Below are 21,870 nucleotides of genomic sequence, written 5' to 3' on the forward strand. Positions count from 1 at the left end.
CAGTAACCAGGCAGCCTGGGGCGATGCCCGATTACTGCCGGGTTAGCACCGTGCTACAGAAAATAAATTCTTGGAGTGACAGAAATGGAGCGCACTCCAGCTGGAACTACTGCCAGGCAGCCATGTTGGACTCAGGGGCGTAGCCAGACCTCGGTGGGAGGGGGGCCAGAGCCCAAGTTGGGGGGCACTGTTTAGCCGCCTCACCCTGCAGCCAACCCCCCCACCACTTTGGACCCTCCCCCGCCGCTGCAACCGCAAACCCCCCCGCTTGCCCCGCCGCATCAGGTACCTTGTTTGCTGGTGGGGGTCCCCAATCTCCGCCAGCAGAAGAGTCTTCTTCAACGCTAGTCAGCTCCGGCGCCTTCGTTGTGTGATCTTCTGCCTCTGATGCCTTACGTCCTGCACGGGGCTACATGCACGGTGCAGCACATAAGGCGTCAGAAACAGATGATCACACAATGAAGGCGCCGGAGTCGACCGGTGCTGAAGAAGACTCTTCGGCTGGCGGGGTTTGGGGACCCCCACCAGCAAACAAGGTACCTACATAAGTACATAAGTAATGCCACACTGGGAAAAGACCAAGGGTCCATCGAGCCCAGCATCCTGTCCACGACATCCTGTCCACGGATGCTGATGCGGCGGCGGGGCAGGGGGGGTTAAATGTAGAGGGGGCCAGGGCCTAATCTGTGGGGGCCCATGCCCCCGTGGCCCCACATAGCTACGTCCCTGGTTGGACTGGAGGTAGTTCCGGATTAGTGAACGGTACGACTGCGTTGGGTTTACTGCCACTTTGTAAAAGCCCCCCGATTGACTATGGGGTCCTTTTTCTATGATGCCCTGAAAAATGTTAAAGACTGTGTTATCTTCACATAAGGGACAACAATCTTTAACATTTTTTTTCCTTGTCTTAAGCAGCAGAAAGAATAGCCAGGCTGGTTTATGATTTGAGGACACTACCAAAACCCTTACCCACACCCTTATCACCTCTCGCCTAGACTACTGCAATTTGCTTCTCGCTGGTCTCCCGCTCAGCCATCTATCTCCTCTTCAATCTGTCCAAAACTCTGCTGCGCGTCTTATGTTCCGCCAGAGTCGCTATACTCACGTTAGCCCTCTCCTCAAGTCGCTTCACTGGCTCCCTATCCGCTTCTGCATACGGTTCAAACTTCTGCTTTTGACCTACAAGTGCATCCACTCCGCAGCTCCTCAGTATCTTTCCGCTCTCATCTCTCCCTACACTCCTCCCCGTGAACTCCGTTCGCTGGGTAAATGTCTCCTGTCGTCCCCCTTCTCCCCCACTGCTAACTCCCGGCTCTGTTCCTTCTATCTCGCTGCTCCCTATGCCTGGAATAGACTCCCTGAGCCAGTACGTCAGGCTCAGTCTCTGGCTGCCTTCAAGTCTAGGCTTAAAGCCCACCTCTTTGCTACTGCTTTCGACTCCTAACCATGACTCTCTTACTCAACACCCCTAGCTGTCTGTTCGTCTGTCCAATTTAGATTGTAAGCTCTGTTGAGCAGGGACTGTCTTTTCATGTTAATTTGTACAGCGCTGCGTAAGTCTAGTAGTGCTATAGAAATGTTTAATAGTAGTAGTAGTAGTAACTGGTTAGCTAAGGTAGTGGTAGATATTCTTGTCGCTGTTCCACTGGAGAAGACTCAACTCCTTCTAGTATCATTCATTAATGTTCTGCTCTGTGCTTTGTCAGTGCTTAGGTAATCTTTCTCATATAAAATACACAGAAGTTCAGTTCAATTATGGACAAACACTAACTACGTCTGTGCAGTTCTGGGTCTCACTCTATTCTATTTCTTGGGGAATATGTTCTGATTTAGGAACGGGATGGGTGTTCGGATGACAATTACCCGGCCAGAAATGTGACTGAATGATGTCCAGTGTGAACTTAAGTGGAGACTTTCATTATTTACCAAATGATCGAAATTATTTTGCTATTGACAGAAGCCTCATTAAGTCAGCTTTTCCAATATCGAATCTACTGGAAGAAATGCCATTCCTTCACAAAATGAGTGGAAACGTCTTTAGAAAAATTTAAAAAAATAAAATGAAAGGCAGGCGACAAAAGAATAACAGGAACTGAGCTATTTTTTCAATCAGGCTTTCAACATCCCCCCTGGTAAAATCATTACAAAGGCCGTTTATTTTGAAAATTGAAAGATTGGGTAGAGTTATAATGAGATATTATGTGTAAAAGTTGCACATAAATTTCCTGTTGTCATATTTTGGGCTCAGCTAACGCATCCCCTTGGCAGGGCCATGTGGAAGCTGATCACTTTAGTATAGATTGTAGGAAATTCAGTAATATTGCACAAGGACAGAGGCAGAGGGTGACTGACTTGGCTACATGGTGATTCGGAAATTAGACAGGCTTTTATTGGCCAGACTAAATTGTTCTGAGAAAAAAAAATATATTTTTATTGCAGAAGAAGGGAAGATGATTAGAAATGAAGAGTTCTACTTTTTTAAGATACTTCACTTTTTCTGCGTCATGGTTTTCACAGTTTTTTTGTCCATATTTCTATAATGTCACATGCATTGTCAGTGCAGTTATCTACAGTTTGAAATAATGTGCAGTAGGATCTTTTTGTATTTTGAAAGAGTCAGACCATCTCTTCATTGCCTTGTTGCTATTCATAAGAAACAGAATCCAAGGAATGAATTCTCATTTTGAAACCAACTTGGTGGGCTGAAAACTCTTCAATCCAGATGAATGAATGTATGTATGTATTTTTTGCTTAGCCCATAGTGGAATACATATGATAAAACCCCAGTATACTTAACCCTCCCAGCTAAAACTTAACACATTAACAAAAAAACAAGACAATAAATATACAACATACCACAATACCCTTCAATTCTCCCCACTTTCCTGGTTAGATTACTTGATTGTGTTCTCCTGGATCTTTCCGGCTTCCCCTTCTACCCATTTACGCCCTCTCCTTGCAAATTTAGAAATACTGTGTAACTTTGTGAGTCTATGTACTTTGAAAATGAGCAACTGATGCACTTAGGGGTCCTTTGACCAAACTGCAATGGCCGTTTTTGCAATACGCTGAGGCCCTTTTTTACCGCAGCCGCTGAAAAGGCCGAAAAAAGAAATGGCCATGTGGTAAGGATTTACTTACCGCGTGGCCATGCTGGGGAGAGCATGGGTGGTGGTAAGGTCTAAAGAAGTATGGAATGTGTAGAATATCGATCACCTCAATTAAGAGTGGACTAACACAGCTACCACACTCCTCTACTCAACTTATTCTACAATTACAAAGAGTGTTGAAAGGTGATTGTGGACCTTACGCATGAAAAGAAGCGGAGAAAAAAGACCTCAGTATAAACGGCAACTCTTCCTTCCGAAGGACTCGCCTTATAATATGGAAGAGTGCCTCTTTAATCATAAGTCTTGAAAAAACTCCACCTTAAATAATTTCATAAGCTGCTGTCCACACACCTAATCAAACACTCATAAATGGAGACCCAATTGTGTATCAAAAGTGTAACAATCAAAAAATGTTACTTATCTTGGATGGCCAAAATGATAAGAAAATCCTCCAAAGAATAATGCGGGCTCTTCAACTACTGTTGCCTTATCTTCATATCCCGACAGGGGAGCCCTGTTTCGCCAATAAATGGCTGCGTCAGGGCAAAGTTTTTAAATAACCACATCCAAGAAAAAGCTCGCCTCTTGTGCTCCCATAAGCATCAACAACCTAACATGGCGGCTGGTCGCATCATTTTCTGGTCACCTGATCTAAGCAAATGAAGAGAGTTTGGATAGAGTTGTCATATCCCATATCAGTAGGGAGGGGCTGAGTCTGTCCTGGTTTTTAACCTCTTGCATGTATGAACTTGTAGATTTTTTTTTAAGACATTCAAAATACAGTACATATCCCTTTAGGGAACTGCATATTTGGTCATTAGAGCTTTAAATATTCGGTGCATGCAAAATCAAGTTATCAACTTCTTCTACTAACCTATAAATGTACTCACTCTGCTGCCCCCCAGTATCTCTCCACACTCGTCCTTCCCTACACCCCTTCCCGTGCACTCCGCTCCATGGATAAATCCTTCTTATCTGTTCCCTTCTCCACTACCGCCAACTCCAGACTTCGCGCCTTCTGTCTTGCTGCACCCTACGCCTGGAATAAACTTCCTGAGCCCCTACGTCTTGCCTATCCTTGGCCACCTTTAAATCTAGACTGAAAGCCCACCTCTTTAACATTGCTTTTGACTTGTAACCACTTGTAACCACTCGCCTCCACCTACCCTCCTCTCCTCCTTCCTGTACACATTAATTGATTTGATTTGCTTACTTTATTTTTTTTGTCTATTAGATTGTAAGCTCTTTTGAGCAGGGACTGTTTTTCTTCTATGTTTGTGCAGCGCTGCGTAACATAGTAACATAGTAGATGACGGCAGAAAAAGACCTGCACGGTCCATCCAGTCTGCCCAACAAGATAACTCATATTTGCTGCTTTTTGTGTATACCCTACTTTGATTTGTACCTGTGCTCTTCAGGGCACAGACCGTATAAGTCTGCCCAGCACTATCCCCGCCTCCAAACCACCAGCCCTGCCTCCCAACCACCGGCTCTGGCATACGCCTTGTAGCGCTATAGAAATGCTAAATAGTAGTAGTAGTAGTAATCATACATTAACCTATAAATTGATGCACGTAAAGTAAACTGGAGCACAGTCAAATTGTAATCCACATTAAAACATTTTGATGAACACAAATGTGTACAAAGGCTGAACATTTTGGGGGGAAAAATGACAGAAAAGAAACAACAACCCAGAAACATTTCCCCTGTGCACATCTCTGATACCTCTGCATGTAATAAAAGCACATTAGGAATGACTCAGCCTCCCTCTAAAGATATGGAGCTACACTGAACACTTGGTTTGAAAGCCCGTGAAAAATTAACTTTAAGACAGACAACTTTTCCCTTGATTCTGTTCTGCTCCTGTCAGTTCGAACCACATGATAAATAATCACTTTCCAGCTGAACTTTGGGTGTGCATCTTTGTAACTTTCTAGCCATGTCCAAGAAATTACATTCATCACTTCAATAAGTTGCTTTCAAAAATAATAGCAGACAGACTTCTGGGGCACATTTAAAGCTATGATCTCCCAACACATTCTGCTGAAGCTTATTTTGTATCATTAACCCTACGAAATGTAGCAGCAAAACTGATCTGCTCAAAGCCCAAATTTGAGAGGATCGCCCCACTGTTTACCGCCTTGCTCTGGCTCCCAGTGGAGGCAAGAGGGATCTTTAAAACTCTGCACAATGATTTTCCTGGCACTGCACGAAACGTTACCAGAATACGCAAATCAATGGATAACATTACCCAAGCCCAGAAATAGGAGACAGGCGGGCAACTACATGGATCAGGAGAAAGGCACCCACCAAAGATGGAGGGTGCACTTAATCCCTACGAGAATCAGTCAAGCAGGAAAAAGGAGTAGGGCACGCTGGTTCTTTCCAAACAACGAGGGAGACATATATATAATTCCAAATCTTTATTAAGAGATACCAAAATGACTCGACACAGCTGCTGTGTTTCAGTGCCAAAGCGCCTGCCTCAGGACTTTGGTGGACCCCAGAAGTATATCTTGCTATTTTAGGTGTATGTGGAGTCAATTAAATCAAAAAAATATATATAAACTCCCAAAAAAATGACCCACTATTCAAACAAATCAATATGTGTGAAGATAAAGTATGTAATGTTTGAAGGAAGGAAAAAGTCTCAAGGAGCTCCAGACCAGCCTGTCTATAGAGCTAAAAGCGATCAATAACATCTGTTCCTCATCACTGGCTGAAAAAAAAACGTTCCCTACTACTACTACTACTACTACTACTACTTAACATTTCTAGAGCGCTACTCGGGTTACGCAGCGCTGTACAGTTTAACAAAGAAGGACGGTCCCTGCTCAAAGGAGCTTACAATCTAAAGGACGAAATGTCAAGTTGGGGCAGTCGAGATTTCCTGAAGAGAGGTGTAGTGGTTAGGTGCCGAAGGCGACATTGAAGAGGTGGGCTTTGAGTACTGTTCAACTTCAAAAAATATACAAGAACGTGCAAAACCACAACCCATAAACTTAGGGTATCAAAAGCGCCAATATTTCCAATATGTCGGAAGATGGGCGTCCTTCTCTTTCGAAAATGCCCCTGGTAGGGGCCCTTTTACTAAAGGGTTGGCGTGTGGCAACCAGCTTGACCCATGCCAATCCAGAACTACCGCAGGAGCCTGGTGGTAGTTCGCATCCCCAGCATGCGCCATTTCCGGCGCTACAAAAATATTTTCTATTTTTGTAGTGCCGGTGTTCACCTGGCAGTAATCGGGCGGTGCCACGGTTTACCACTGGGTTAGTGCAGAAGCCCTTACCGCCACCTCAATGCTTGCAGTAAGGGCTCCCCTCTGAAACGGCTGTGCGGTAAGTGGTTCACTCACTGGACGGCCACTTCTTTAAAAAAAGACAGTCTTTTACCGGTGCAGTAAAAGGGGGGCTTCAGCACATAAAAAAAAAAAACACATGCTGGACCCTTTACAGAATACCTAGAATCAGAAATAGAGATTTTGCATAGAACATTATACATATTTCCAAGAAAAAAAAACCTGATCCTTTAAAGAATAAACAGTACCCTGTTGACGGTATGCTACTAAAGGAAGCGTTCTTTGATAATTGATGAGGGGGTGTCTAATTCACGCATTAAAGAACAGACGGCATAAAGTGTCTAGATGTAATGAAGTATTAGAATCAGATATACATGCTGCCTGTCCACGGAAAAACAAGAAGTTGGCAACGCATGTGGAATCAATGGTAAAAAAATACAACGTTTACTGAAAATGAGTGTCAAGGTGCATGTTTGGTCAAGGGTAACAAGGTGTAGACCGGGAAACTGATCCTTAAAGCTAATGTTTGGTTTAGAATGTCAAAGTGCGGTCAGGTTAACGGCCACATTTCCATGGGCCAGACCTTTTTGGGGGGGAGGGGAGAGGGAGAAGGGAGAGCGTTGTCAGTGCCCATGAAGCAACATCTGGCAGATTTGGCCTTCACACTTCAGGTCTTAAACCATATCCTGTACAGCTGTATTAAAGTGAACCAGGTGTGAGTGGGTTTATGAGTTAGCCAAAACCACATCTTACAGACGGCACATTTTGCATGTGGCTACTTTCTTCTCAAGGCTGGGAAAGTCATTTTTTCCAACTGGTAGCTATTTGTTTACATGGGCTGGCAGCCTGAAAGGTGTCTCTAAAAGCCCACCTTACACAGTAAGGTCCATATTTTAGAAGCATTCCCCTGAGTAAATGGCAGCATTTAACATCTGGAGAGGCCCAGATGGTTTAAATGCCATTTGAGAACAGGGACATCCATAAGTGGGGATGCTTCCTACATCTAGATCACAAGGGAGCATGGTTAGGGTGGGGGGCAAGGAGTGTCCTGGATGGGCCTACAATACACGCATGCATTCCGCATTTCCCATAGGACATCCACATCTGCACTGAAAAAGAAATATATCAGTAATTACACCTGCAACAAAGCAGGTCTAAATGCCTGCTGTAAGAGACAGATGTAAATACTAAAGCTTCTCCCTCCTCCTGAGCATTCTCCTGATGTCCAACCCAGGGGCGTAGCCAGACAGCCAATCTTGGCTGGGCCTGAGCCGAAAATGGATGGGCATGGAATTCAGCCCCTTCTGGCCCCCCTCAACTCTGCTCTCCCCCTACCCTCAAACACAAAATATTAAATACCCGAGCTGGTGCGGATTCCCAAACTGCACCAGCTGAAGATTTCCTCCTCCTTGGGCAGCCAGTGCTCTTCCAAACAGCAGAAGCAAGACGCCGCTGCCAGTACTCCGTACATGCTCAGTGCTTCCGCCTGGTGAAACCTGAGCACGTGCAGAGGGGCTGATGTTTGGCAGAGCACTGGCTGCCTAACAAGGAGGAAATCTTTAGCTGGTGGGGTTTGAGGATTCCCACCAGCCACACATCAAGAGAGCCACAATTTTGGCCCACCTGTAGCTACGCCACTGGTCCAACCTCCCCTCCCCTCCCAACATCTGATCCCTCCTGGGCTCTCCTGCGGCATCATCCTCCCAGGACATCATCTCCTTCTGCCACAACATCACCTCCTCCATGGTTACTGCACCCTCCCCCTCCAAACACTACCTACCATGGTATCCCCCCAACAATATACCCTGCCTCCCTCTGCATCACCCATTACAAAATCCCCTCTGACAAGAACTCCAGCTCCCCAACAGGAGACTCCCCATGGCACACAACCCATCGAGACCAAAGCCCTTCAAAAGGGCTGTAGACCAAACATCTCATCCCTTAACCTACTTCCTGGACTTACCAGTGGGCCCATGGGGTTCAGTGGGGCAGGAGTAATGCTGATTAACTTCCACCACAATGATGCTGCCTTCAAAATGATCACCAAGACTTCTAGTGGTAATAATGTAGTATTACCACTTGAGGTCTAGATTGCAATTTTGAGGGCCATCATCCCTCGTGTTCCTGCCTCAGTTAAAAGCAGGGACTTAGTCAGGGGTAGAGGTGGTGGATCCCTTCTGCCCTCAGGAAGGGGGCTTTGGGCCTCATAGGGGACAGTACCACATGTTGGGTGTTTGTCCACCATGTAGGAAATCAGTGGGGTTTGTAGCTGCTTCCACATCTATATGTATGCAGAGTAGGGCGAGAAACCATATTTATTTCCCCCATGTGCCAGCTTTCTCAAATCGTTGCCGCATCTGGATGTGGAACTGTGCTCCTGTTTTACAAAAAGCTCTGCATCTGAAAGATCCTCTTGTAAAATAGTGTAAGAATGCCACATGTCCTGATTTGGAAGTGTGAATTGCCCTCGCCATGCCCTTCCTAAAATTCTTCTCTAAACCTTCAAGGTATAGTCATAAGTCATGAACATAACTATTTCAAGTCTGGTCAACATCCTCCACATTTCCATTTCTGACCGTGCTCCAGCTTCTAGAAAAAATGAAAACAAGCTTTCAAGTTTGCTCAAAGTGGAATATTTTCCATACTTGAACTTTGCTTTCTTCCCTACAAAATATTTTTCAAACTTGTTGTCTACAAGTTCCACGTTTTACTCTTCATTTTATGTAACCCCCATGTTTGTGTCAACGGGTATCTCATTGATTCTGATAAGTTTATTAAAGAGTGAGAACAAAAGATAAAGAATATAATTTTATAGAACATTTTGTTTCACACATATGTCAATATAAGCAGGTAAAATGCCCCATAAAGTTACTAGGGATGTGTTGTCATCTGCAACGACACAGGACAGGTGTTACCAAATGAAAAGAGCAGAAAAAAACATGACAAAATACATTTTGTCATTCGCTGATGATAGTGAGCACTATTTAGAAATAAAGGGACCCTTTTGCGAAGACGCACTAAAAGGTAGTTGGCGGTAGCAGTAGCTCCTGGGTTTCCCGCACATTCTGACCACCTTCAAAAAAGCCGTTTTTCAGTTTACAGCATTAATGACCAGGCGCTAAGTTCCAAATTAGTACCTGGCCATTTACCGCCTGAGCCCTTACTGCATCCTATTTAGAACAGTGGCGTAGCCACAGGTGGGCCTGGGTGGGCCAGGACCCGCCCACTTAGGGTTCAGGCCCACCCAACAGTAGCACATGTTTAGTGGTAGCTGGTGGGGATCCTAAGCTATGCCAGCTGAAGTCTTCCCCCTGATGGTAACGCAAATGCTACTCTCCACGATACCGGCACCTGCGCATGCTCAGTTTTCAGCGCATGCCTGCTGCAGACTGCCAAGGAGGAAAGAAGCGTTTTCCCGCCAGCTGAGATATTTTGGTGGTGGTGGTGGTGGCGGGGGAGGGGGAGAACACTTGGTGCCCACCCACTTCTTGCCTAGGCCCACCCAAAATCTGTTGTCTGGCTACGGCCCTGATTTAGAAGGCAGTTAGGGATCACGTGCTCACCCGGCAGTAATCAGGCAGGGAGCAGCAATATGTGGTGCACTGCCGATTACCGCTGGGAATACCCCCGCGGTAGAAAAGAGAAAATGATTTTCTACCACAGGAAACAGCATGCACCATGCCTGAGAGCACATTAATGCCCCACAGATGTAATGTGTGCATTAATGCACAGAGGTATTTGAACATCTCTATCATATCCCCTCTCTCTCCTGCCTTTCTTCCAAAGTATATATATTGAGAGCCTTAAGTCTGTCCCCATACAATTTATGAAAGAGACCACTGGCCAGTTTTGTAGCCGCCCTCTGGAATGGGTGGCTACACTACCGATAACATCCTTTTCCTCAGAGCAAACTCCATTTACCACTACCCTCTGTCTCCTCCCACTTAACCAGTTTTTAACCCAGTCAGTCCTCCTTATATATTTATTTGCAGATTTTCCCACCTATTTGCAGGCTCAATGTGGCTTACATTATGCCGTAATGGCGATCGCCATTCCAGAATGAGAAATTACATTTAAAGTACAGAAAATATAAAATAAGTTTAAGAAGTTTAAGGAGTGGCCTAGTGGTTAGGGTGGTGGACTTTGGTCTTGGGGAACTAAGGAACTGAGTTCAATTCCCACTTCAGGCACAGGCAGCTCCTTGTGACTCCAGGCAAGTCACTTAACCCTCCATTGCCCCATGTAAGCTGCATTGAGCCTGCCATGAGTGGGAAAGTGCAGGGTACAAATGTAAAAAAAAAAGGTAAATATACAGTTCAATTCAGGCATTAAAGATCAAGGGTAAATGTAGAACATTCAACAGTAATAATGTGAATAAAGTAAACAAATAAAAATCGTTCAATGTTAACTTGTTTTGGTAACGTTTTGATGTCTGGTCATTTATGACTTTAGCACCTATACCAAGTTCACTCAGTTTATTTATCAGTTGCCTGTGTAGAACCATGTCAAAGGCTTTGCCAAAATCCAAGTACATCACCTCTAGTGCCTCTCCCACTGTTTGGTCACCCAGTCAAATAATATCAATCAGATTTGTCTGACAAGACCTGCCTCTAGTGAAACCATGCTGTCTTGGGTCCTGCAGTCCATTCAGTTCTAGAAACCGCACAACCCTTTAGAAGCGTTTCCATTAGTTTACTCACCACCGAGGTCAGACTGACAGGTCTGTAATTCCCAGCCTCCTCCTTACTTCCGCTCTTGTGTCCCATAGTCTTTGTACTTTTTGAAAGAGTAAACAATTTATTTATTTATAATAACATTTATACCCCACAGTATTCCAACTTAACATTGGTTCATTGTGGCTCGCATTAGTAATGGGGACGTTAACAGAACACAGAAGGCATGTGTGGTACGGAGTACTGAATGATACTAAGGGTGGCTTCTATAAGGTTGAGGCGTACAGGGTCAATGGGAACTGATGATTGATCTAGGTTATCATGAGATTATTTAGAAATTGTACAATGTCATACCTGCCAGTGAACCTTCTCAGGAGTAGCCCTCATGCTCTGGAATTTACTCCCACAGGGGATGCGTACAACTCGAGAGTACCTCTACTTCAGGAAGCAGGTGAAAGCCTGGCTCTTCTCCCAAGCCTTTAATACATAGAGTGACTGACTATACACTCATTCTGCACTTGGACTAGCTTACTACATACTCTGTAACTTAAGACCAGTTCCTTATATCTTGCTTAACTGTACAAAGAACTTGCCTTGAGTTTAGCCACCCATTTATCAATCCCAACGGACTCTGTACCACACATCTTGTCCCCATCCATATATCTGCATTTGGCCCCTCAACTATATGGTAAGCTGTATTACAGAAAAGCGTTAGTAGTATAGTAATGTTAATTGAATGTTCTAATGTGTGCTTATTATATATTCCATTACTATTATGCATGCATGTTATATCTCTGTTATTTGAATTTCAGTGCTGTTAAAAATGTAAATTTTTGATCCTGTTTCTCGGTAGTCCTATCATTAGGACTGAATTTGCTGCTTTCAAGTTTTCCTTTTTCATTGTATTCATGTTCCTACTTGTTCATTTTACTGTTATGCTGTTAACAAAATTATAAGTTTGATGTTAAACTGTACCTACCGTACGTCACACCTTGGGTGAATCTCTTCATAAAGGCGGTTAATAAATCCCAATAAATATATTTCAGAACATACAGATACATGAGCCAGCACGTAGAAGTTTATGTGTCTGGTTTGGCCTGTTTGTTATTTTACATGTTTCTGGGTCTAAAATAGATGATCCTTCTGCATGTACCTGGCTGATAAACGTTCGTTCTTCTACGTGTTTCAGAAGTGTCCCAACCCGGATGTCTCTATTCTGATTTGTATGTCGTTTCAAAAATGCCAAATGTATTTCAAACAAGGGGTAACACAACACCTGAAGTACAGAAGGTAACTGAGCATTAGCCTAGTCTGAGTCTGTCTTGTCGACGCTGTTAAAAAGACAAAAACATAAAGCCTGTTGTGAACACTCTCGGCTCAGCGATGGATATGGGGCTTTGAATAGTTCTGCTTGGTGCAGGATTAACTACTGCAAAGTTTATCCTTGATGTGAGGTCCTTAATTACTGTAACTTCATTTGATACTTGATATTTAATATTCAATTATCTTTTGTGCTTCCAGTCTTGGCCCTCCTTTGAAAAACATTTAGTGGATTTTGTCAGTATTAGGCAACGGGTTTTTTTTTTTTTTTGAAGATTGTTCACTTTTTTGGATAAATACTATTTAATCCTCAGCACTGATAGAGGCTCTGATAGTCTGTGTTTTTCGAGACGTTATCTATGAATCAGCTGAATATTGCCATTCTGTACACAACATCTGGACTATCCCCCACTGAAAATCAGGATGAAATGTTCCTGCCTGCGCATCCTTAGAGGAGATACATGAAAGATCTACCTGTAAACCAGTTGGAATGATCATCCCGTGGAGAAAGATCCAATACTATCTATTTTAAGGGCCCCTTTTACTAAGCCACGTAGACGCCTAGGTGCGACAAATTGAAATGACCGCAAAGGCCACGTGGTAACCGGGCGGTAACTCCAATTTTGGCACGCATCCGCCACGCGCATCTGAAAAATATTTTTCATTTTCTGGCGCACGTTGCGGATGCGTGCCAAGTGGCACCTGATGCGCGTAGGTCATTACCGCCCAAATTCGTTACCGCTAGGTCTATGGCTGGCGGTAAGGTCTGAGACCCAAAATGGACGCGCGGCAATTTTCATTTTCGGGAAAAAAAAGAGAGACCTTTTTTACAGGTGCAGTGGCGTAGCAAGGGTGGGGCGGTCCGCCCGGGTGTCAATGGATGGGGGGGTGCTCCGTCCACCCCCCCCCCCCGGCGTGGCACGGCACCCCCCCTGGCGTGGACTCCCCCGGCGCAGCGCCTCTCACTCCCCCCCATCCAACAGTCCCCACTTGCCTATCAGCTGAGCTCCGTGCACCCGGCACCTTGAATCTGCAGCGCTGCTGACTGTAAAAAAAGAAAATTGTCTCATCGTTGGCCCTTCCCTCATGGTGTCCCGCCCTCGAGCAAATAGGAAGTTACATCAGAGGGCGGGACACACTGCGAGGGAAGGGCCAACAACGAGACAATTTTCTTCTTTCACAGTCAGCAGCGCTGCAGATGCGAGGTGCCTGGTGCACGGAGCTCAGCTGGTAGGCAGGTGGGGACTGTCGGGGGGGGGGGAGTGAGAAGCACTGCACCGGGGGGTCCACACCAGGGGGGTGCCGTGCCACGCCGGGGGGGGGGGGTGCCATGTTGCACTGCACCCAGGGGGGGGGGGGGGGCATGCAGCAGCGATCCGCCCCGGGTGTCAGCCAACCACAGAACGCCACTGTACAGGTGCACTGAAAAATGATTCTGCGTGCGCCCCAAACCCGCGCCTATACTACAGCAAGCCATTTTTCAGCACGCCTTTGTAAAAGGACCCCTTAATTTTTAACCTGACAGCTTTAGTCAATAAGCCATGAGCACAATAGAAAGAGGAATTGTTCTCATCAGAAAAAAAGAAAGAGCCTCCCAGTCCACTTCCCTAACAACCTATTTTAATAACAAGAGCAATAACAGGATTTATTATGCATGCAGCTCTTCACAATCATTTCTGAAGAGAAAATTAGTTTGAGGCCTTGGGCGACAGCTGAACTCTGAGAGACACCTAAAATGAAACAAGAAAAAGGGGGGAGGGGAGGATATAAAATAAATAAAAAGTAATACTGAAAGTTATTGAAGCAGGCTACCGTTGTAAACTTTTTTTCTTGTAGAAGAACCGAAGTGTTAATAAACGAGTTTAGATAACAACATCGGGGCTATGTTTCTTTTTCTTTTGCATGTCTGTATTGAGCATGCATTACTTTAGCAAATCATCCGGAAAGTATGATCAGACCACTGGTTGCGGATTAGCCTACGAATGCCAATGTGGGCAACCAAGGATTTTTGGTTCTAATGTATTTTTTAGAGAGATGCTTGGCTTAAATGTGGAAGATTGAATATAGAAGACGAGTGGGATCACAAGGTTTGTGTTATGATCTAGAGGGAAAGAAAAGAGCAAAGCAACCAGGAAAAAAAAAAATCAAGGGGTTGATAGTCAAAGCGATTTCCACAGCCAGAAACCGCTTCTGGTCACTTAAATCGCTTACGAAGGTCTATCCGCTGATATTTCGTAGCTGGCAAAGCTACTGTTAGAAATATGTAATTTATCTTTAAAAATCAAGCGTGGTACCGGAAGATCGGAGGGTGGCCAATGTAACGCCGATATTTGAAAAAGGTTCCAGAGGAGATCCGGGAAATTATAGACTGGTGAGTCTGACGTCGGTGCCGGGTAAAATGGTAGAGACTATTATAAAGAACAAATTTACAGAGCATATTCAAAAGCATGGACTAATGGGACAAAGTCAACATGGATTTAGTGAAGGGAAGTCTTGCTTCACCAATCTACTGCATTTCTTTGAAGGGGTGAACAAGCATGTGGATAAAGGTGAGCCGGTTGGTATTGTGTATCTGGATTTTCAGAAGGCATTTGACAAAGTACCTCATGAAAGACTCCAGAGGAAATTGGAGAGTCATGGGATAGGAGGTAGGGTTCTATTGTGGATTAAAAATTGGTTAATAGATAGAAAACAGAGAGTAGGGTTAAATGGTCAGTATTCTCAATGAAGAAGGGTAGTTAGTGGGGTTCCCCAGGGGTCTGTGCTGGAACCGCTGCTTTTTAACATATTTGTAAATGACCTAGAGATGGGAGTAACTAGTGAGGTAATTAAATTTGCTCATGACACAAAGTTATTCAAAGCCGTTAAATCGCTGGAGGATTGTGAAAAATTACAAGAGGACATTACGAGACTGGGCGTCTAGATGGCAGATGACATTTAATGTGAGCAAGTGCAAAGTGATGCATGTAGGAAAGAGGAACCCAAACTATAACTAGTATTTTATCTCTCTCTGGTGGGGAGTTGAACCCCCCACTTGCGTATCTTGATATTAAACCTAGACCCCTGAGGCAGGCGTTGTTTACACCAAAACACGGCCCGTGTCAGGTCTTATCTCAATAAAGGACTCCTGTTGTCTCAGTCTTGAAGGCCCAGTTGTGTTTTTTTTCTTTGAATAATCAACAGTTAACCACCTAAGTTAAACAGCCATATTGGACCACTTAAAAGACAGTCCTATCTTTATGCGATGTTTGTTAGGAGAGTCATGTTCTAAATATCGCACTTAGGGGCCCTTTAACTAAGCCACGTAGGCGCCTTCCTACGCCCAACACATGTCAATTTGGAGTTACCGCCTGGCTACCGCGTGGCCTGGGCAGTAATTTTGTTTTGCATGTCCATTATGCGCACTGGAAAATAATTTTTAGTTTCTGGCACCCGGCAGAGGAGTGTGGTAGCCGTGTTAGTCCACTCTTAAGGTTATCAATAGAAATCAAACAAAATAAAACATAGAAAAGAAAATAAGATGATACCTTTTTTATTGGACATAACATAATACATTTCTTGATTAGCTTTCGAAGGTTGCCCTTCTTCGTCAGATCGGGAAAAAAAAAAAAAAGGAACTTTTAATATGATACAATTCCAGGCTGTTACACTGCAACTTTTTTATGGGTATTCTAGCCATTAAGCCCGTAACAACGGGCTAGTTTTTTGTTTTCCTATGGCCTCCCCTCCCCCATCGTTCACCAACCCTGCCCTCCCCCCAGGGTCTGTTTCCCTCAGTGCCGCCCCCTCCTTCCCTCCTTCCTGCTCCCTCCTCCTCCGATTTCCACGCCCATGTCCAAGCCCTCCTCCCTATTGGGCTGTACTGCTGGTGGAGGCGGGGCTTGGACTTCTACACTCTCAGCGTTCCAACTCTACTGCGCATTTGCAGGTGAGTCGGTCACTTGCCGTATATGTTTGATTCTTTTTTTTCACTCATTCCATGTTAGGTGTTTTACCATCACCAAAGAAGTGATTTTTCTTTTCAATATTAAATACGGAAATGAAAAAGTTTTAAGAAGTTAAACACTGGTGTGATCTCTAGTAAAATGCAAGACAGAAAAGTGAGTATAAAGTGCTGCCATAGATTCTGAGGTTCCATTGTTGATTTCTCAAAATGCTAACGATGCAAGCGTTTGATTCCGAAGAAAAATGTTTGCTCTTGGGAGTTTTTTTGAGTGAGACAATAAAAGCAAATACGAATGTGAGCACTGTGGCAAGAGAAAAGCATTATAAGATTCAACTTAAAAGGTAGCAGGAAGCAACTTAAACTACATGGTGGATAAGTAGCCATGAAACCATTTAGGGTCCAGTTTACTAAGGTGTGTTAGTGTTTTTAGCGCACCTACACTTTGCGCACGCCCTACCATGTAGGCACCTATAGGGATATTGTAGGTACATACAAGGTTAACGCATGTACATGGTTAACACGCGTCAAAAACGTTAGGGCGCCTATAACACCGCTTAGTAAACAGGGCCCTAATTTTGTTACTTTGTCTTAAATGCCTCTTGGAAGTGTCTCACACATCACTGAAAACTGCTGAGCACACTCTTATCACCTCTCCCTTAGACTATTGCAACTTGCTTCTTACAGGTCTCCCACTTAGCCATCTCTCTCCTCTTCAATCTGTTCAAAATTCTGCTGCATAACTAATATTCCACCAATGTCGTTATGCTTATATTAGCCCTCTCCTCAAGTCACTTCACTGGCTTCCTATCCGTTTCCGCATACAGTTCAAACTCCTCTTATTGACCTATAAGTGCATTCACTCTGCAGCTCCTCAGTACCTCTCCACTCTCATCTCTCCCTACATTCCTCCCCGGGAACTCCGTTCACTGGGTAAATCTCTCTTATCTGCACCCTTCTCCTCCACTGCTAACTCCAGACTCCGTTCCTTTTATCTTGCTGCACCATATGCCTGAAATAGACTTCCTGAGCCAGTACGTCAAGCTCCATCTCTGGCCGTCTTCAAATCTAAGCTAAAAGCCCACCTTTTTGATGCTGCTTTTAACTCCTAACCCTTATTCACTTGTTCAGAACCCTTATTTTATCATCCTCACTTTAATATTCCCTTATCTCTTGTATGTCCTGTTTGTCTGGCCTAATTAGATTGTAAGGTCTGTCGAGCAGGGACTGTCTCTTCATGTTCAAGTGTACAGCGCTGCGTACGTCTAGTAGCGCTTTAGAAATGATAAGTAGTAGTAGTAATTATTACAATATCGTCTACTAAATGGTACTTCGGAGCTGATAAAGAACCAATTTTTTGCTCAAAGAGTTGGACAAAGCAATGGGAAAAGAAAATGGCAGTATATGTCATCTATTTGTTGTTGTTTCTAATTCCTGTTTTTCATTAAGCAATTAATGTTATTAGCTAAGGGAAATACAGCCAACACAGTTGACTAGTTGAGGCAGCTCTGTGAGATATGTTTCTTGGCACCCTTGCTGCCTCTGTTGGCTTTATTCCTGGATGCTGTTTCTTTTTGTTATAATATATTTACATGTCTTATATATTTTTATCTTTCTTGGAACAAAGGATACGCTCCTCGTATTGTGATAATAAGAGTAGATAGGTTGGGAGAAACATAAAAAGCAAGAATACAGTTAGCACAGGGGGAAATAAGGATCTATTTACTAAGGTGGTGAATCAATTCCCATTAGATATAACCAAGGGCGTAGCCAGACTTCGGCAGGAGGGGGGGGGGTCCAGAGACCGAGGTGAGGGGGCACATTTTAGCCCCCCCGGTGCCACCGCCCCCCCGCCATTGCCGACCGCCGCCACCACCAACAACTTTGCCCCCCCCCCCCCCCGCCAATGACCCTCTCGACCCCCCCCCTCCTGCCGCCAACCCTCCCCCACCTTTGGGGTTCTACATGGAATGTTGCTACTAATTGGGATTCCGGAATCTTGTAGCTCTTTAGGATTCCAGAATCTTCAGAACTTTTAGTACAAGAACAGTGCTGGGCAGACTTCAACGGTCTACGCCCTGATCGTGACGGAATAGATAGGGATGGGCTGGAGTGTAATAGGGGCTTCGACGTTAGCTTCAGAACTTAGTACAAGAACAGTGCTGGGCAGACTTCTATGGTCTGTGCCCTGAGAATGGCAAGGACAAATCAAACTCGGGTATCAAGTATCACATAGCATGAAAAATGAGTTTATCTTGTTGTGCAGACTGGATGGACCGTTCAGGTCTTTATCTGCCGTCATTTACTATGTTACTATGTTACTCTTTGGGGTTCTACATGGAATGTTGCTACTAATTGGGATTCCAGAATCTTGTAACTCTTTAGGATTCCAGAATCTTCCAAACTTTTAGTAGAAGAACAGTGCTGGGCAGACTTCTACAGTCTGTGCCCTGAGAATGGCAAGGACAAATCAAACTCGGGTATACATATAAAGTATCACATACCATGTAAAATGAGTTTATCTTGTTGGGCAGACTGGATGGACTGTTTCGGTCTTTATCTGCTGTCATTTACTATGTTACTAACTCCCGAGCTTGGAAGAAGTTCAGGCCACTAGAGGAGGAGATATTATTCTCACCAGCTCAGGTGCCAGGCATGGAGGGGCAAAGAGAGGGCAAAGGGAGGGGTGGAGAGAAAATGTTGTGCCCACCCACTTTGACCTTAGGCTCATCCAAAATTGGCCATCTGACTAGAGGAGTAATTATTATAAGGGCCAATATTCAGACCGCGGGAGGGAGCCCGGCTAAATCCCGCGGTTGGAGGTCAGCCTGGATATTCAATACCGGGCCGTTTCCGGTGACCGACATTGAATATTTGGTTTATTCTTTACCCTGTTACATTGATATTCAAAGATAGCCATTAACTTTAAATCGGCTAAAGATATAATTACCAGCTATTTAAGTGGCTCGAAGTGGCCGCTTTCAATAGCTGGATATGGATTGAATATTCGGGGATAACCAGCTATATTGCACGCTAACTGAGAATATTCAGCAGGGGATAACCAGCTTTCCCCCGCTGAATATCACCAGAGAGCCAGTTAAGTGCCATTTAACCGGCCAGATGCTGTAAACAGTTTTGAATATCAGGGGGACGGAATCTGCTGCTTTACACTGCCTTGGGTGAATTGATGGAATATTGTAGTAGCTGGTGTTCTACAGAGATCAGCCCTATCCTTAGTGCTGTTTAATATATATCTCTACCAGTGGCGTAGCCACAGGTGGGCTTGGGTGGGCCAGGGCCCACCCAACAGTAGCACATGGTAATGAAAATGCTGCTCTCCACAATACTTGCACCTTCGCATGCTCAGTTTTCAGCGCATGCCTGCTGCAGACTACCAAGGTGGAGACTGGAGAGAAGCATTTTCCTACCAGCTGAGATATTTTTTTGATGTGGGGGTGGGAGAGAGGACATTTGGTGCCCACCCACTTCTTGCCTAGGCCCACCCAAAATCTGCTGTCTGGCTACGCCCCTGATCTCTACGTAAGTACATAAGTATTGCCAAACTGGGACAGACCGAAGGTCCATCAAGCCCAGCATCCTGTTTCCAACAGTGGCCGATCCAGGTCACAAGTACCTGGCTAGATCCCAATACAGTACAATACATTTTATGCTGCTTATTCTAAAAATAAACAGTGGATTTTCCCCAAGTCCTTTTTAGTAACGGTGTATGGGCTTTTCCTTTAGGAAGCCATCCAAACCTTTTTTTAAACCCCGCTAAGCTAAGCGCTTTTACTACATTCTCTGGCAACGAATTCCAGAGTTTAATTACACGTAGAGTGAAGAAATATTTTCTCTGAATTGTTTTAAATTTTCTACTTTGTAGCTTCATTGCGTGCCCCGTAGTATTTTTGGAAAGAGTAAACCAGCAATTCACTTCTACTCGTTCCACTCCACTCATTATTACCTCTGCCCAATATGGGATGTGTTGAATGAGTTAATGATTCATTATAGAATATAGGCAGATGATATACAGGTTTTGTCTCTTGCTATAGCTAAAGGCTATGATGAAGTAAAGAGAAGCTAGAGCAATGTGTGCCAGCTATTGAGAGATGGTATTGGGGAGCTGCCTGGCATTGAATCTGGCAGAAAATGAAATCATGCCACTGATGTCCCCTTGAAGATAGCAAGAAATTGAATTTGCGAGTGTGATTCATAATCTTGGGGTGCAGAAGTGGAAACAAGGCTTAAGAAGGACCTGAGATCTTCAGGTGTTTCATTTATTTATTTATTTAGATTTTGCTCACACCTTTTTCAGTAGTAGCTCTAGGTGAATTGGATTCAGGTACTCTGGATATTTCTCTGTCACAGGAGGGCTCACAATCTAAGTTTGTACCTGAGGCAATGGAGGGTTAAGTGACTTGCCCAAGATCACAAGGAGCAGCTGCAGGATTTGAACTGGCCACCTCTGGATTTGCAAGACTGGTGCTCTAACCACTAGGCCACTCCTCCACTACAGCAACATTCCATGTAGAACCTCAAATAGTAGCAACATTCCATGTAAAATCTCAGATAATATCAACATTCCATATAGAATCTCAAATAGTAGCAACAGAATCTCAAATAATGTATTTGGAATTGGCTCACACCTTTTTCAGTAGTAGCTTTAGGTGAATTGTATTCAGGTATTTTGGATATTTCTCTGTCACAGGAGGGCTCACAATCTAAGTTTGTACCTGAGGCGATGGAGGGTTAAGTGACTTGCCCAAGATCACAAGGAGCAGCAGTGGGATTTGAACTGGCCACCTCTGGATTGCAAGACCGGTGTTCTAACCACTAGGCCACTCCTCCACTAGCAACAGGCTGTGTAGAATCTCAAATAGTAGCAACGTTCCAGAATCTCAAAAAGTGGCAACATTCCATGTAGAATCTTCAATAGTACCAACATTCCATATATTTATTTAGATTTTGCTCACACCTTTTTCAATAGTAGCTCAAGGTGAGTTACATTCAGGTACTCTGGATATTTCTCTGTCCCAGGAGGGCTCACAATCTAAGTTTGTACCTGAGGATATGGAGGGTTAAGTGACTTGCCCAAGATCACAAGGAACAGCTGTGGGATTTGAACTGGCCACCTCTGGGTTTCAAGACCTGTGCCCTAACCACTAGGCCACTCCTGTTTTCTCTTTTCATGCACTGCAGTGACTGTTTTTCACAGGTAGTTGCTCAACACCGTTCATTCAAAATTCAGTGCAAGACAGCTGTTTGCACTTGTTTTCTGTTCAGAAAACTATGTTTTCCAGGCCTAAGAGGACTGGATCCAACCTCAATAATTACCTTCCAGACACCAGAGGACAAGCTGCCTGGTAAGATTCAGTGGCTGTAAAGAATTCAACAGACGTGGTAACATAGCGATAAATCATGGTATTATTCCTGGGCGAGGAGGGGGCTGGCTGCCTGGAACTAGCAGACTATGGACAGAAGTCAGCAGGCATGACCAAACTCGAAGGCCTGCGAACTCCCAGACAC

This window comes from Microcaecilia unicolor, chromosome 8 (assembly GCF_901765095.1).
Source record: "Microcaecilia unicolor chromosome 8, aMicUni1.1, whole genome shotgun sequence".
NCBI classification, from domain to species: Eukaryota; Metazoa; Chordata; class Amphibia; order Gymnophiona; family Siphonopidae; genus Microcaecilia; species Microcaecilia unicolor.